The 12469-nt window shown below is 37.4% G+C and overlaps 1 long non-coding RNA gene across 1 annotated transcript; it reads right to left on the bottom strand.

Moving 5' to 3' along the window:
• Positions 1-5786: 5786 nt before the first annotated feature.
• LOC141920211 (uncharacterized) lies at positions 5787-11828 on the bottom strand. Its single transcript, XR_012622256.1, has 4 exons — positions 11611-11828; positions 10527-10642; positions 7392-7474; positions 5787-5935 (listed from the first exon to the last, which is right to left on the bottom strand). It is a non-coding gene; the product is annotated as an uncharacterized LOC141920211 (long non-coding RNA).
• Positions 11829-12469: the final 641 nt, after the last annotated feature.

The following is a 12469-nucleotide window of genomic DNA, read 5'->3' as shown; positions in this document are numbered from 1 at the left end:
ATGGCAATGTGATAATTTTGTGATTTGTTCAAGAAAGGAGGCAAGGGATTTAGAAAATTTCTCAAACATACAAGTAATGACTTAAGAAAGAAACATTTTAATTTCATACTGTAGAGACCTGATTTACAGGAGTCAGAACATCAGATTTTATACAACTGACATCTAAAAGACATTGCATACACTTTTTATATATATAAATATTTAAGCATGTACATCTGTGTGTATATATATGTGTGTGAAAATGAATTTTTTAACAATATCAATCAGTTAAGTGTATTTCCTCGTAAAGCAAACTTACATGTAAACAATATTTTGATCCATGATATTTTATTCATCCCATTTTCCATGTTGTTCAATACCATTCCTGTGTATTGATGTAAACCCTTCCTAATGTATATCAGAACAGTTATTGTCAGGATGTGGGCCACTTGTTTGAGTTTAATCTTTTTTCCTTTAACATAACCTGTCCAGTACTAAATATTCCCTGTCTTCCACTTTGCTAAACAGAAAAGTTGATTTAAAAAAAAATAATGAGCAGTGCATGAACACTTTGACTTTAAAATCTCGTTAAATACTCCATAGACAAATAATAGAAAAAATGACGTTGCTACTCTAATCCAAATGCATATATCATCTGTGCAAAAATTATCTCTCATGAAACATATTTGCCTTTTTTTTTTTTTTTTTTTTTAAACCTACATATATATACACACATCTATTACTGATGCAGGTAAGCTGCAACTCTTTTTGAATGTGAAATTGAACTAGCAGCCTTTGATCTGAACTACAGGCTGATCTGAATTCAAGAAAAGGCTGCTGCTAAGCCACATTCCCATTCAATCCATTAAACCATTCACTTCCGTGCTCCTCATCACACTGACTCCTAATTTGACAATGACAAAGAGCTCCACGGTGATTTTAAATTTCATAATTTTAATCTGTCAAGTCTGACATTTAATTAGTGCCCTTCTAACCTGTGCCCGCTCACTTGAAGGTTACTGTTGGTTTTCCTTTAGAAATTTTTCCTCTGGAAGAGGGGATTAATAAATATGTACATAACTGGCAGGGATAAAGACAATACACACACAATGGTCTATTAGTTCCAAATCTAGACAGATGAGGTTAATAATATTTTAAAGTGCTGCTTTATTGTATTAAGAGTGATTAAGCCCTTGGCTCAACCCTGTATGAGTTGTTCATTGAAAACATAAAATATAAGGTCTATTAAGCAAAGTCTAGTGAGAATGGTTACCCAAACTACAGTAGTACTGTGTTCATAAGGCATACTACAGGAGCGCATAATTTCTGAGATATAATTTCTTGATTTGCCAAACACAATGGAACACTTTAAACTCACTAAACAGACTAATTAGGTTTTGATCACTAGTGAGTCTATGAGAACCTGCCTTATAGACTAAAATCTGGTGCAATTTAACACTCCAGTATTTCATTTTCTGGAGGACTGAATTCAAATGCAACTTAGGTGACTTGTTAAAAATGAGTTGCTGTTCTTAGATCAGCCCCACAAGGACATAAATCCCAATCACAAAAATATGCCACCATTTGTTAGTGCTAAGAGAGTGGTCAGTCAAAGTCCTCAGGGAACAAACCTCAGCCGAGCTTTCCAGCACCATATCTGGCTGCCATCAGTAACGTATGATGTTCATTATATTGTCACTAAATATTGAACATCAAGAAGTGAAGATGGGAATAAAAGAATAACCTTTCTTAAAGGGGACATTACAGGAAGAACACCTGTGGGAGTACAGGGGTATTATGAGTCTCTAGTTCTCAGCCTGGTATGCCCCTTTTCTTCATTCTGTGCCACAGTGCATACTTTTCAGAAAATAATGAGTTTACATGAATACTGTTATTTTTATACTAAAGAAGATGCCACCATGATATAGTAGTCTATCTGGCAATTCAGATTTATTCTAGTGCAATTCAATGTTATTGAGGCTTCTCCATATTTTTTTCCAGAAGACCCAGAAGAAACAACACAAAGTAGTTTTCTTTAAAGCCTCAAAACCAAATCGAATACAGTTTTATATCCTACTACTTTCACCCAGATTACTCTCAGAGTAGCCTTGCTATGGTTAACTGTTGCTGAAGTTAAACAAGAGTTGCCAAATATGGCTGTGAGCAACCTTTAAAAAAATCAAAACAACAAGAAAAATGATTCACCTTTGGCTTTATTTAACATATTGGTTTTGGTGTACAGGCTGATATACACCAGTATCTCAGGATTAACCTCTCCCTCTGGATACCATTCTTCCATTGTAGCAATTACAGGAAATGCAACATTTCTGAAAAGTTTCTGTACATTTCCTGAATTTGTCATTATTTAGTTAAACAGAAACAGAAATGTATAATAAAATCCAGTATATCATTCCTAAACATTTTCAGAGAAAACCTGGGGGAGATCAGCTTTGGATTTGAAATAAAAGGATAACTGGTGTGCGCTGTGGCACAAACATATATGACACTCGTCTGGAATTTGATGTCATCCATTTCTCATTTTCTTCATCTTGGCTCATAAATTCCTTTAAGAATGTTCCTGACCTCTTCTAGGTATCAGAATATATGTTGTTGCACTCCAATGCAAATCCTCAATTTTCTCTGGGCCTATCAATACTGCTATAGAATGTTAGGGTTAATTGGTTTTCTCTAATGCCCTGCTGTCTTCCAAGCTAAACACTGGAAGGAGAATAAAAAATATTAGTGAAAACAGACTGCAATCTCCTTAGTAGTAGTTGCAGATTCCCTCTTCCTACTAGTCTTAACAACTTTTTCATGTCTTTATGGGACTTTCCTGAAGAATAAGATGTCAGTGTTGTATACCGTAGCGTGTTCTCTGTTAATGCTGTCTTCTTCATTAGGATAAATCACTGAGACTCTTATATGCCTTTTCTACCTCAGCAGTAAATGGTGCTTTTCTACTTTTTCTACTGCTCAGGGATTCAGGCTCACCATGAATGAGGCCATTTTTTGTGTAAGAAGTGCTGAGAAGCACAGTCAACTTTTTGAATGGATGTACAACTATTTCGGCTGAACTTTTGTCAGGAAATGTTCAGAAACTCTAGACAGTTAAGTGCTTCCTCACGATAACTTTTAAGGGATCTTATCATCCACATGCAAGAAGCAAGTTCAAATCTCTCTGAATCATCACCTTGCAAATTTTATTGACAACTCTCCATTGAATTTCTTTACTTGTTTGGGTACAGATTTTCAAATGTTTCTGTTTTCTGTCCTATTGTGGAAAATGGGCATTTTTGAAATCTTTAAAAGTTTCACTGGATAGGTATTTTACACAGAGTTCTTGTAACACCTCTTTCTAAAATTTCTCCTTCCCAGTTTCAGATTTTCTAAATTAGGGCAATATTTTAAGGAAACAGTTAATCTTTGCTTACTGTTCCCAGATATGACAGTTTATAAGAACAAATCTTGTGTCCAAGTTAGGAATTATCCATTTTGTCTGCAACCAAAATATGTCTTTAAGTCAGGTAAGGCTCCTTTCTATCTCCATTCTGCTGTAACAACGGTAGTAACTTATTATGTGAGCTGGTATGACCAATTATATAACATTATTAATGGAACACTGTTTAATATAATATGACATAGGGATGGATTTGTTCCCAAAAATTGTGGCACATAGGCTTACGAAGATCTTAATGTGTCCTTTACAGTTAGGGCTGAGAGAACACATACACATCTACTAAATTATTTGTGACAAATGACTGTCATGAAATGGTGATAGCAATGACTAAAAATGGAGACCAATGCAGTCAAATAAATTCACTTGGTATATGTACATTTTTTGTATACGAGATAGCACACTGAAGACTACAGTTATTTTCACACCATTGGCCAGACACCAGTTTAATTCAATGCTTGCGAATAATAGAACAGCAGCAGTTATTTGCTTGAATGACTTTCATGTGAACAGAGATATTCCTGCCCAGCACACGAGTCCTGACTACTTCTCAATTCCATGCGGTATTACATGAAATGCAGGGATGCCTATCCTGGGTGCTCACCTGCTGTTCTGGAAGAGATAGTCCTTATCAGTCTCATGTTTTAAAAGAATGAGTGACTTCTGGGTGTGAAACCAATGTAGTTTAGACTCTGAGAGCAGACAAACCTGTCACAGACCTAGACAGGTTTTGAGATGGTGGGACTCTAGTTAAACAATTGGAAGTGGAGCCCATAGTTCAGGCCTTCCTACTTGCCCTCTGCCCCATGATTTTGACGCAACTGCTAGCCACCCATTTCCAAGAGCAGATAGGGGTGAGTGCTGGAGGTGGGGATATCGCAGAGTCTTTTGTCTAGGGCATTTTTTTAAGAGCAAAGACTTGAATGAATGAAAGATGCAAATACATGGATCTGCTTAGTCGAGAAGGCAATTAAATCTGTCTCCCACATAAGCAGCTTCTAACTTATTTCAGAAAAGAAAGAAAGAAAATGGTCTTTTCTCTCTGCTGTCAGAGAATAATGGCAGGTTCTTGTTCTTGCAAAAGATCCTGGGGTTGGGATTTTAGTGGAGAAAGCTTTACGTTAATTCGTAGTTCAGAATGGCAGCTCTGAAGAGGGATGAAAATTCAGTTAGAATTAAAACCCTTAGAGTTTTCTATTGACTGGCTTTAGTTGTCTCCTTGCTTTGGTGTCTGGAGTTTTCCAGTCATCAAGCACTGTGCTCTTAGAGTTGAACTTTGGCTATCTTTCCTGGTGTTACACGAGCAGGTGCAAGTGGATGGGCAGTAATAAGAAGCAACACTTTGGACCATTTCAGTCATCCGGAATTTATTGGTAGGTTAAATGAAATGGAGTAGCAAAACAGTACAGATTACATACGGGAAAAGTGATGTTTTGTTCATGACCTCTCTGTCCTGGCTTCCGTCTGCAAGGCAAGGGGGATTTCTGTGCCTTGCTCAGAGACTCTTGCCATCTCACTTCTGAGTTTGCCTTCTCAGTGTTTTCCTTCTAATTACAGTAGTCTTAATATCCAGCTGACTATATGTATATGTCCTTGCCATGGGAGAATTGAAGAAACATTACCTTCTGTTTACTTTCTAAGGTTTTTTTCCTGAGAAGTTATGACTCTGTTCTTTGTCTTTTGTTTGTCATAACATCAGCTGGGCCTTTGTTTTACTTTGTCTCACTTCTATTTTTTTACAGTGTCTCATCTGTGAAAATTAGGGATCTGACTGTTTTTATTTATTATATAAATTTGTTATATATGTTTATTATATTTACTTCCCTTTATATTGATATTGGAGGGGTAAAAAAGAAAAAGAAGGACACAATATGCAACCTGCTCACTTAGTTACATGAAATAAATCTACACACACAAAATGGTGTTTCTCTGAAGTGGTAACCACGGTCATATAGCAGTCTGTGGGTATCTCTGTGGAGGACTTTTATTTTATCAGGGATAATTAAAACAATTACAGCTTGGCAAAATAATGTCACTGATGACTGAGTACAGTTTGTTTAGTATAGCATGGGTAACTAATTGCTCACTGATCCTTGCATAATTTTTAAATTCTATTTTTTTCTTTTCTCTATAAATTATACTTTTATATAAAGATAAGCTTCATATAAACTCACTTGGAAACCTGGGCATTGTTTAGTTTTTTTTTCCAAATCTGTGGTGCATGAACTATGTCTGTGAGAGGTCAGCATGTAGTTCACAAAATACTCCAGAAAAATCATTTTAAAAGCATAGATATGAATTCCCACATCCAGTCAAGGCTACAAACAAAAGGAAAGCAGATTAAAGTAACAGACTCAAAATTTAGTATAATTTTTATTTGTCTATAGAAGAGGAGCAGTGTGGTAACATTGCACTAGACAGCATGTGGATTTCTTCCTACATGATCATGTTGGCTTTTGCTCCAAGACTATTTACATGGAAAGCTACTTGCACATGTTTCCTCTGGAACAGAAAGAAAAGTGAGTATTTAAATCAGGCACTCAGATTAGATCAGTTCAGAGTTATCCTGAGGTTGACATTAAGATGTATGTAATAAGATAAAATCCAAATGAAATCCCACAGTATCCCTGTTACCAATCTTTAGTCTGTACTGTGTCCTAATGAACACACTGTATAAACAAACACTGTAAGAATTTTATATTTCAGCATCACTGTGGTCCATTAAAGCTGTCAAAGAAGAATAAATACATTAAATTTCTTATCAAAATTCACACCTTCATTTTCTTAATGGTGAAAGCTTTTCATTGCCATCATCACACTGCAGAAGTATTGCTGAAATGGACAGTTAATTCTCCTTCTGTACACCTTTTTCCTTCTAAGTTGTCCAGTGATTGCTTATCAGAAAAATAAATAGATGGAGCGCTGTTGAATCCACAAAGTTGAGGAGAGGATCAGAAAGCATTGCTTGTATAATTAAGAGAGTTTCCTACAATCAGTCTTTATGATTTCATAGAAAGAAGAATACATACTTCTTCCCTCAGTCTTGTCTGAATTTGATAGGGATACTCTCTCTCCTACATTTTCTCTGGCTCCCCACTTTCCTGGGTTTGTCTCAAATATTCTGAATATGCAGAATGTCGAATGCATACACAGTGTAACCCAACTGCCTTTTTCATGTAGATGGAAAATCTCAGAAATATTTTTAAAGTTAGTTTTACCTCTTTCTATTAGCTGTTTTAACCACACTCTTTCCTGTTACATCATTTTAATTTCAGAGTCTAATAAGAACTGGAATTCTAGTTTAAATGGCTAAATGGATCTGTTCTGTATGAAGCAGCTAGATTTAAAAATATTATTTTCAGCTTAATTAAGCTTAAATAGTCTCTGTAAGGAACTGAAAAGTCATTACAGATTTTTTTTTTCTTAACAGTCTTTCTAAAAGTTATTTTATATTTTTGAACTTAATAAGCTTAAAAATTTCTGCATAAATATTTATACATTTTAATGAATATTTATACAATTATTATGAAGCTTTTTCCTCAAAAGATTTATGTTAAGAATCAGCTGCAGCACTATACAGGACGTTGCTGTACTGTACCTAAGATAGATCATTATTGAAATGAAAAAGTTATTAGGGAAATGTGCAGATTTGTACAAAGGATATACAAGATTTGTAACTAGAAGTTTCAAAAAGAAGTTGCTAATTTCAAATTTTTAAGGTACAGCCACAACTTGCATTTTTTCATGGAAACATCAGCTAGACCATAGTAACCAACATCTTCTGTAGAATATTTTCCAGTCTTTGTTTTTTCCCTTGAAATCTTTAGTGTAGAAATGCAAAAAGTATTTTCGGTAATAATTTTGTAAATGCTGAAGCTGAGGGTTTTCTGAGGAATGAAAGGAAGAAAGTTGGTTTTTATGACATGGTTTATGGCTCTGATAATACATCCATGCTTACCTCTTTACTTCTAAACACAACATCCTTTCATTCTTTCAAAATCAGGCCTCAGTAAACCAGGAATATCTTACGAAGTTCTTTTCCTGAAATAAAGATCATAATTACACCACATGGGTTTCTTGTAGAAGAGCCCTTATTCTTTGAGAATAAAGTCTTGGCTGTTTAGGTCTCAAGAGTGTCTTATTCCTGGCTCTACAATACATTGTATGAAGGATATTTACAACTTGCAGTTCCTATCTAATGCCATAGAACAGCATAAAAATAATCAATGTATGCATGCATTTTCTAAAACAAAATAGAAAAACAGAGTAAAATACAAATGTTAAAAGCAGCTTTCTCGGCTCTACAAAAATGTAAGTGGCTGTTTTGTGTTAGGGGGTCCTATCTTATATATTCTTTGCGATCTGAATGCGGTTTTTGGGTAACAGAAAGCAGAAATATCCACATTTTCTTTAATTAACAAAAACATTTAATTTGTTAAAACAAACAATCAACTTCTTCCCTCTCTTAGACCAAAAAGCCAAAAGAGCCATGAGCATATGTTATCACTGTGTCCTCTTCATCATATGTATCATATGCAAAGGAACTTTTAGAATTCTGCAAAAATGTACTCTGATTTGTAAAGATTTGCCAGTACAAGTTATAATAACCATAGTACAACTATTCTGGTATCAGTAAACAAGTTTTCTCTTCACAAAATATTCTTACTTGCAAAGGTATTAATGTTTTTGAAGAAAAAAATAAAGAATGATGCCATGTATTTTTGTTCTCTAGCCAGATTTCAGGCAATCAGATTAAATTTTAGAAATGTCTGGACCCTGAGGAAGGCTATATTTATACAGCCAAACCTTGGCTGATACTTTCCATGATTATAATTAGACTGTGAATGGAAAAGAATATTACGTAGTTAAAAATAACATACGGCTCTTACATCTTTCTTGAAATGAAAATATTTTACAGCTTTTAAATTTTTTTTTTCATTTGAGAATGCAGACAAATATGAAAACCCAACAAAGCTGCAGTTCTACTTTACTCAGGGTATCTTAATCTTTTTCTCTTTCTCCACATGTTCCCTAGGAGAATGATGAACCCCAGTGATTTGCTGAGGCACTGCTTCTGTCTATTCATGTTAGGTCATCCAGTTGGGGAAAAGAAACAACAATATCTTCCTAATTATCATTATGGCATCTGAGTGTGTAAGTACGTGAATGATTACAAACATCAAAACAAGATTTGAGAATAACGAATTCCCTAAATTAGCATTTGCAGCAAGTTATTTGTGAAAAATGAACTGCAATTTGTTTGCGCAAGTGTGTCAAACAACTCTGAACTGCAAACGCATTTGTAAAAGTCTTTCAGCTTTTAGACAATTTTAAGCAAAAAAAGGAGAATAGAATAGAATAGAATAGAATAGAATAGAATAGAATAGAATAGAATAGAATAGGAGTAGGAGTAGGAGTAGGAGTAGAATAGATTATTTCAGTTGGAAGAGACCTACAATGATCATCTAGCCCGATTGCCTCACCAATTCAGGGCTGACCAAAAGTTAAAACATGTTGTTAAGGGCATTGTCCAAATGTTTCTTAAACACCGACAGACTTAGTGCATCAACTACTTCTCTACGAAGCCTGTTCCAGTGTTTGATCACCCTCTTGGCAAAGAAATGCTTCCTAATGTCCAGTCTAAACCTCCCCTGGTCCATCCTTTGAGCCATTCCCATGTGTCGTGTCACTGGATCCCAGAGAGAAGAGACCAGCAGCTCCCTCTCCACTTCCTCTCCTCAGGGAGCTGTAGAGAGCGATGAGGTTGCTCCTCAGCCTCCTTTTCTCCAAACCAGACAAGCCCAATGTCCTTAGCCACTCCTCATAGGACATTCCTTCCAGCCCTTTCACTAGCTTTGTTGCCCTCCTCTGGATGCATTCAAGGACCTTCACATCCTTCTTAAATTGTGAGGCCCAGAACTGCACATAGGACTCAAGGTGAGGTAGCACCAACACTGAATACAACAAGATAATCACCATTTTTGACTGGCTGGTTATGCTGTTTGATGCACCCCAGGGTGCCGTTTGCCCTCTTGGCTGCCAGGGCACTGCTGGCTCACACTGAGCCTGCTGCTGACCAGCACCCCCAGATCCCTTTCTGCAGGGCTGATCTCCAGCCACTCCTCTCCCAGTTTGTACTTGTGCCTGGCATTACCCTTCCCAGGTGCAGAATCCGGCATTTGGACTTGTTAAGTTTCATCCCATTAATAATTGCCCAGTGCTCCAATCTACCTAGATACCTCTGCAAGGTATCTTGTCCCTCAAGAGAGTCAACAATACCTCCCAGTTTGGTATCATCAGCAAACTTGCTAATGGTGCATTCAACTCCTGTATCCAGATTGATGATAAATATATTGAACAGACCAGACCCTAGAACTGAACGCTGAGGAACACCACTGGTGATCGGTCACCAGCCAGATGTGGCCCTTTGGGCTCTGCCCTTCAGCCAGTTCTTCACCCAGTGCACTGTAACCTGCTCATCTCACATTTGGACAACTTGCCCAGAAGGATGTTGTGAGGGACAGTATCAAAAGCCTTACTAATATCCAGAAAACTACATCCACTGCCTTCCCTTCATCCACCAGGCAGGTGACCCTATCATAGAAGGATATCAAATTAGTTAAACAGGACTTTCCCTTTGTGAACCCATGTTGCCTGTGACTGATGACTGCATTATTCTTTAAATGCCTTTCAATAATACCCAGTATATATTCTCCATAAATTTTCCAGGAACTGAGTTTAGACTAATAAGTCTGTAGTTCCCTGGGTCTTCCCTCACACCCTTTTTGTGGATTGGAATAACACTGACTAGCTTCCAGTCAGCAGGGACATGACCAGACTCCCAAGACCTTTGATAGATGATCAAGAGGTGTCCTGCCATAACATTCGTTAGATCCCTTAGTACTCTGGGATGAATCCCATCAGACGCCATGGACTTGTGAACATTCAGCTGATACAACTGGTCCCTTACAAATTCAGTGTCCACAAATGGAAAATTACTGTTCCCACACTTGTGGTCCTTTGACTCAGGGGACCAGACAGCTCAAGGTCTATCAATATTATTAAAGACTGAGGCAAAACCCGCATTGAATACCTTTGTTTTTTCTTCATCCCTATTAGTCAGATGACCATCTTCAACAAGTATCTCTCCAATGTTTTCTCTAGACTCTGCTTCAGAGCTCCAAGCCCTTGCCCATCCCCAGCCTGCTTCTTGGAGGAGAAGCGTAGAAAAAGAGAAAACTTCAACACTATGAAGTATATAGCGTGTTATCAAATCCACAGTAGTATGTTATCAACACTGTTCTAGTCACAAACCCAAAATACAACACCTACAGGCCGCTATGAAGAAAAATAACTCCATCCCAGCCAGATCCAGTACACCTATTTAGCAGCATCATATGAAGTCTTTTTTTCAGGATATTAAGTGGTGGTGACTGATATACTAGGGTCTGTCTTTCCTCTTACCAAGAAAATCGCACATAGGTTTTTTTGGTTTTAAGTTCTTTTTTTTTTTTTTTTTATTTAATGGGGGTGCTTGTCCTTCCATGCCCTGGTGAAATAACTTACCTTTGGAATTTAAAGAGATGTGGGTCTGTCAATTCACTTACCTCTTGACAGTGATAGCAATAGTACTAGATTGGCAGCACCCATGAAACCTCCATGAAAGTACTTAATATCTGTGCTACAGGGAGGCACAGGGTCTTGGTGCTAAGGGAGAGAGTCCCAGAGGTACCTTGCAGATGTCCTGAGCCTGAATTTCTAAAGCCTTCCTTAAAACACTTCCCAAAAAAAGCCTGAAAATGAGGTGATTGCCTGACAGAATGTCAGCATAAAGGAAAAGATAAACTAAGCAAAGATGTAATTCCCTTCCCTCCTCCTCCCTGCAAAGAGTCTGGCATCTTTGCCCTCCCTTAGGGAGGCATTGGCAATCAGTTCCAATAATGAAGAAAGCATTGGCAATCAGTTCCAATAATGGCTCCATTATTAATGGGCATGTTTTTTTTCTTACAATATGTTTCTTCCTTGATTCTGTCTGTAGGAGTCTTATTCTCCTTACCCCTTTGGCTAGCATTAATTTGTTCAGGTTTTTTTTTTTTTTCTTTTTTTTTTTTTTCCTGCCCTTTCTTTTCCCTGCAAACCTTAATTAATTCTGTATATTCTTGTTTAATAATACCTACCTCTGAGGGACGTTTTGAAGCTTAATTAATTATTGTACAGGTATTTTTTTCAGTTGCATCTTTGAACAATCCCTCTTTGCAGCTATCCTGGCAACTTCTCATTCTTTCCATTCTTCTTTTGTAGGCATTGTAAACTCTTGTGCCTCAGTGAAGATAATTAAATTTCAATGCTCTTCTTCCACATTGAGAAACTCTTTGTTGCATTAAGGTCTGCTTGCTCTGAGTTGGACTGAAAGGGAACTTACATTACTCCTGCTTGCTTGCTTTCCCATATATTGAGTTTCAGAAGTTTGTTGGGAAGAGTGGAGGAGGGGAAAAGAATGAGGAGTCCTCCCCCTGAGGAAGAATGAGAAGCAGAATCAACGGGTGATGACTGACTGCAACCTCCATCCCCTACCTCCCTGTGCCACTGGAGGGGAGGAGGGAGAGAAATCAGGAGCAAAGCTGAGCCTGGGAAGAAGGAAGGAGTGGGGGGAATGTGTTTTTAAGATGTGGTTGTATTTCTCATCCTATTCTGGTTTGATTGGTAATTTAGTAGTGGGGTTGGTGTTCTAATTAAATTGATGGGTTTTTTTCCCAAGGTCCCTGTCCTAAGCTGATGAAGAAGTGCTGTTCTGACCTGGTATGAGGCTCCCCAAGGCTGGACTGCCCTGGGAGATGGTACCTAGGCTGTGAAGAAACACACAAACCAGAGGAGGATGGAGGCACAGTTGTTAACTTCTTCAGAGCTTGTGAAGCAGTGATTTTAACCAGATGAAACACATAAGGTGTTGCCTGTCCATTCTCATGTACAGCCAAAGGTTGTGTGGCATCCTCAGTACTCCCCTCCACAACGTTCTTTACACCTTGGCAGTCAATG

This window comes from Strix aluco, chromosome 2 (genome assembly GCF_031877795.1).
Source record: "Strix aluco isolate bStrAlu1 chromosome 2, bStrAlu1.hap1, whole genome shotgun sequence".
NCBI lineage: Eukaryota > Metazoa > Chordata > Aves > Strigiformes > Strigidae > Strix > Strix aluco.
Note: the sequence above shows the minus strand (reverse complement) of the source record. Positions and strands in the feature narration are given on the sequence as shown.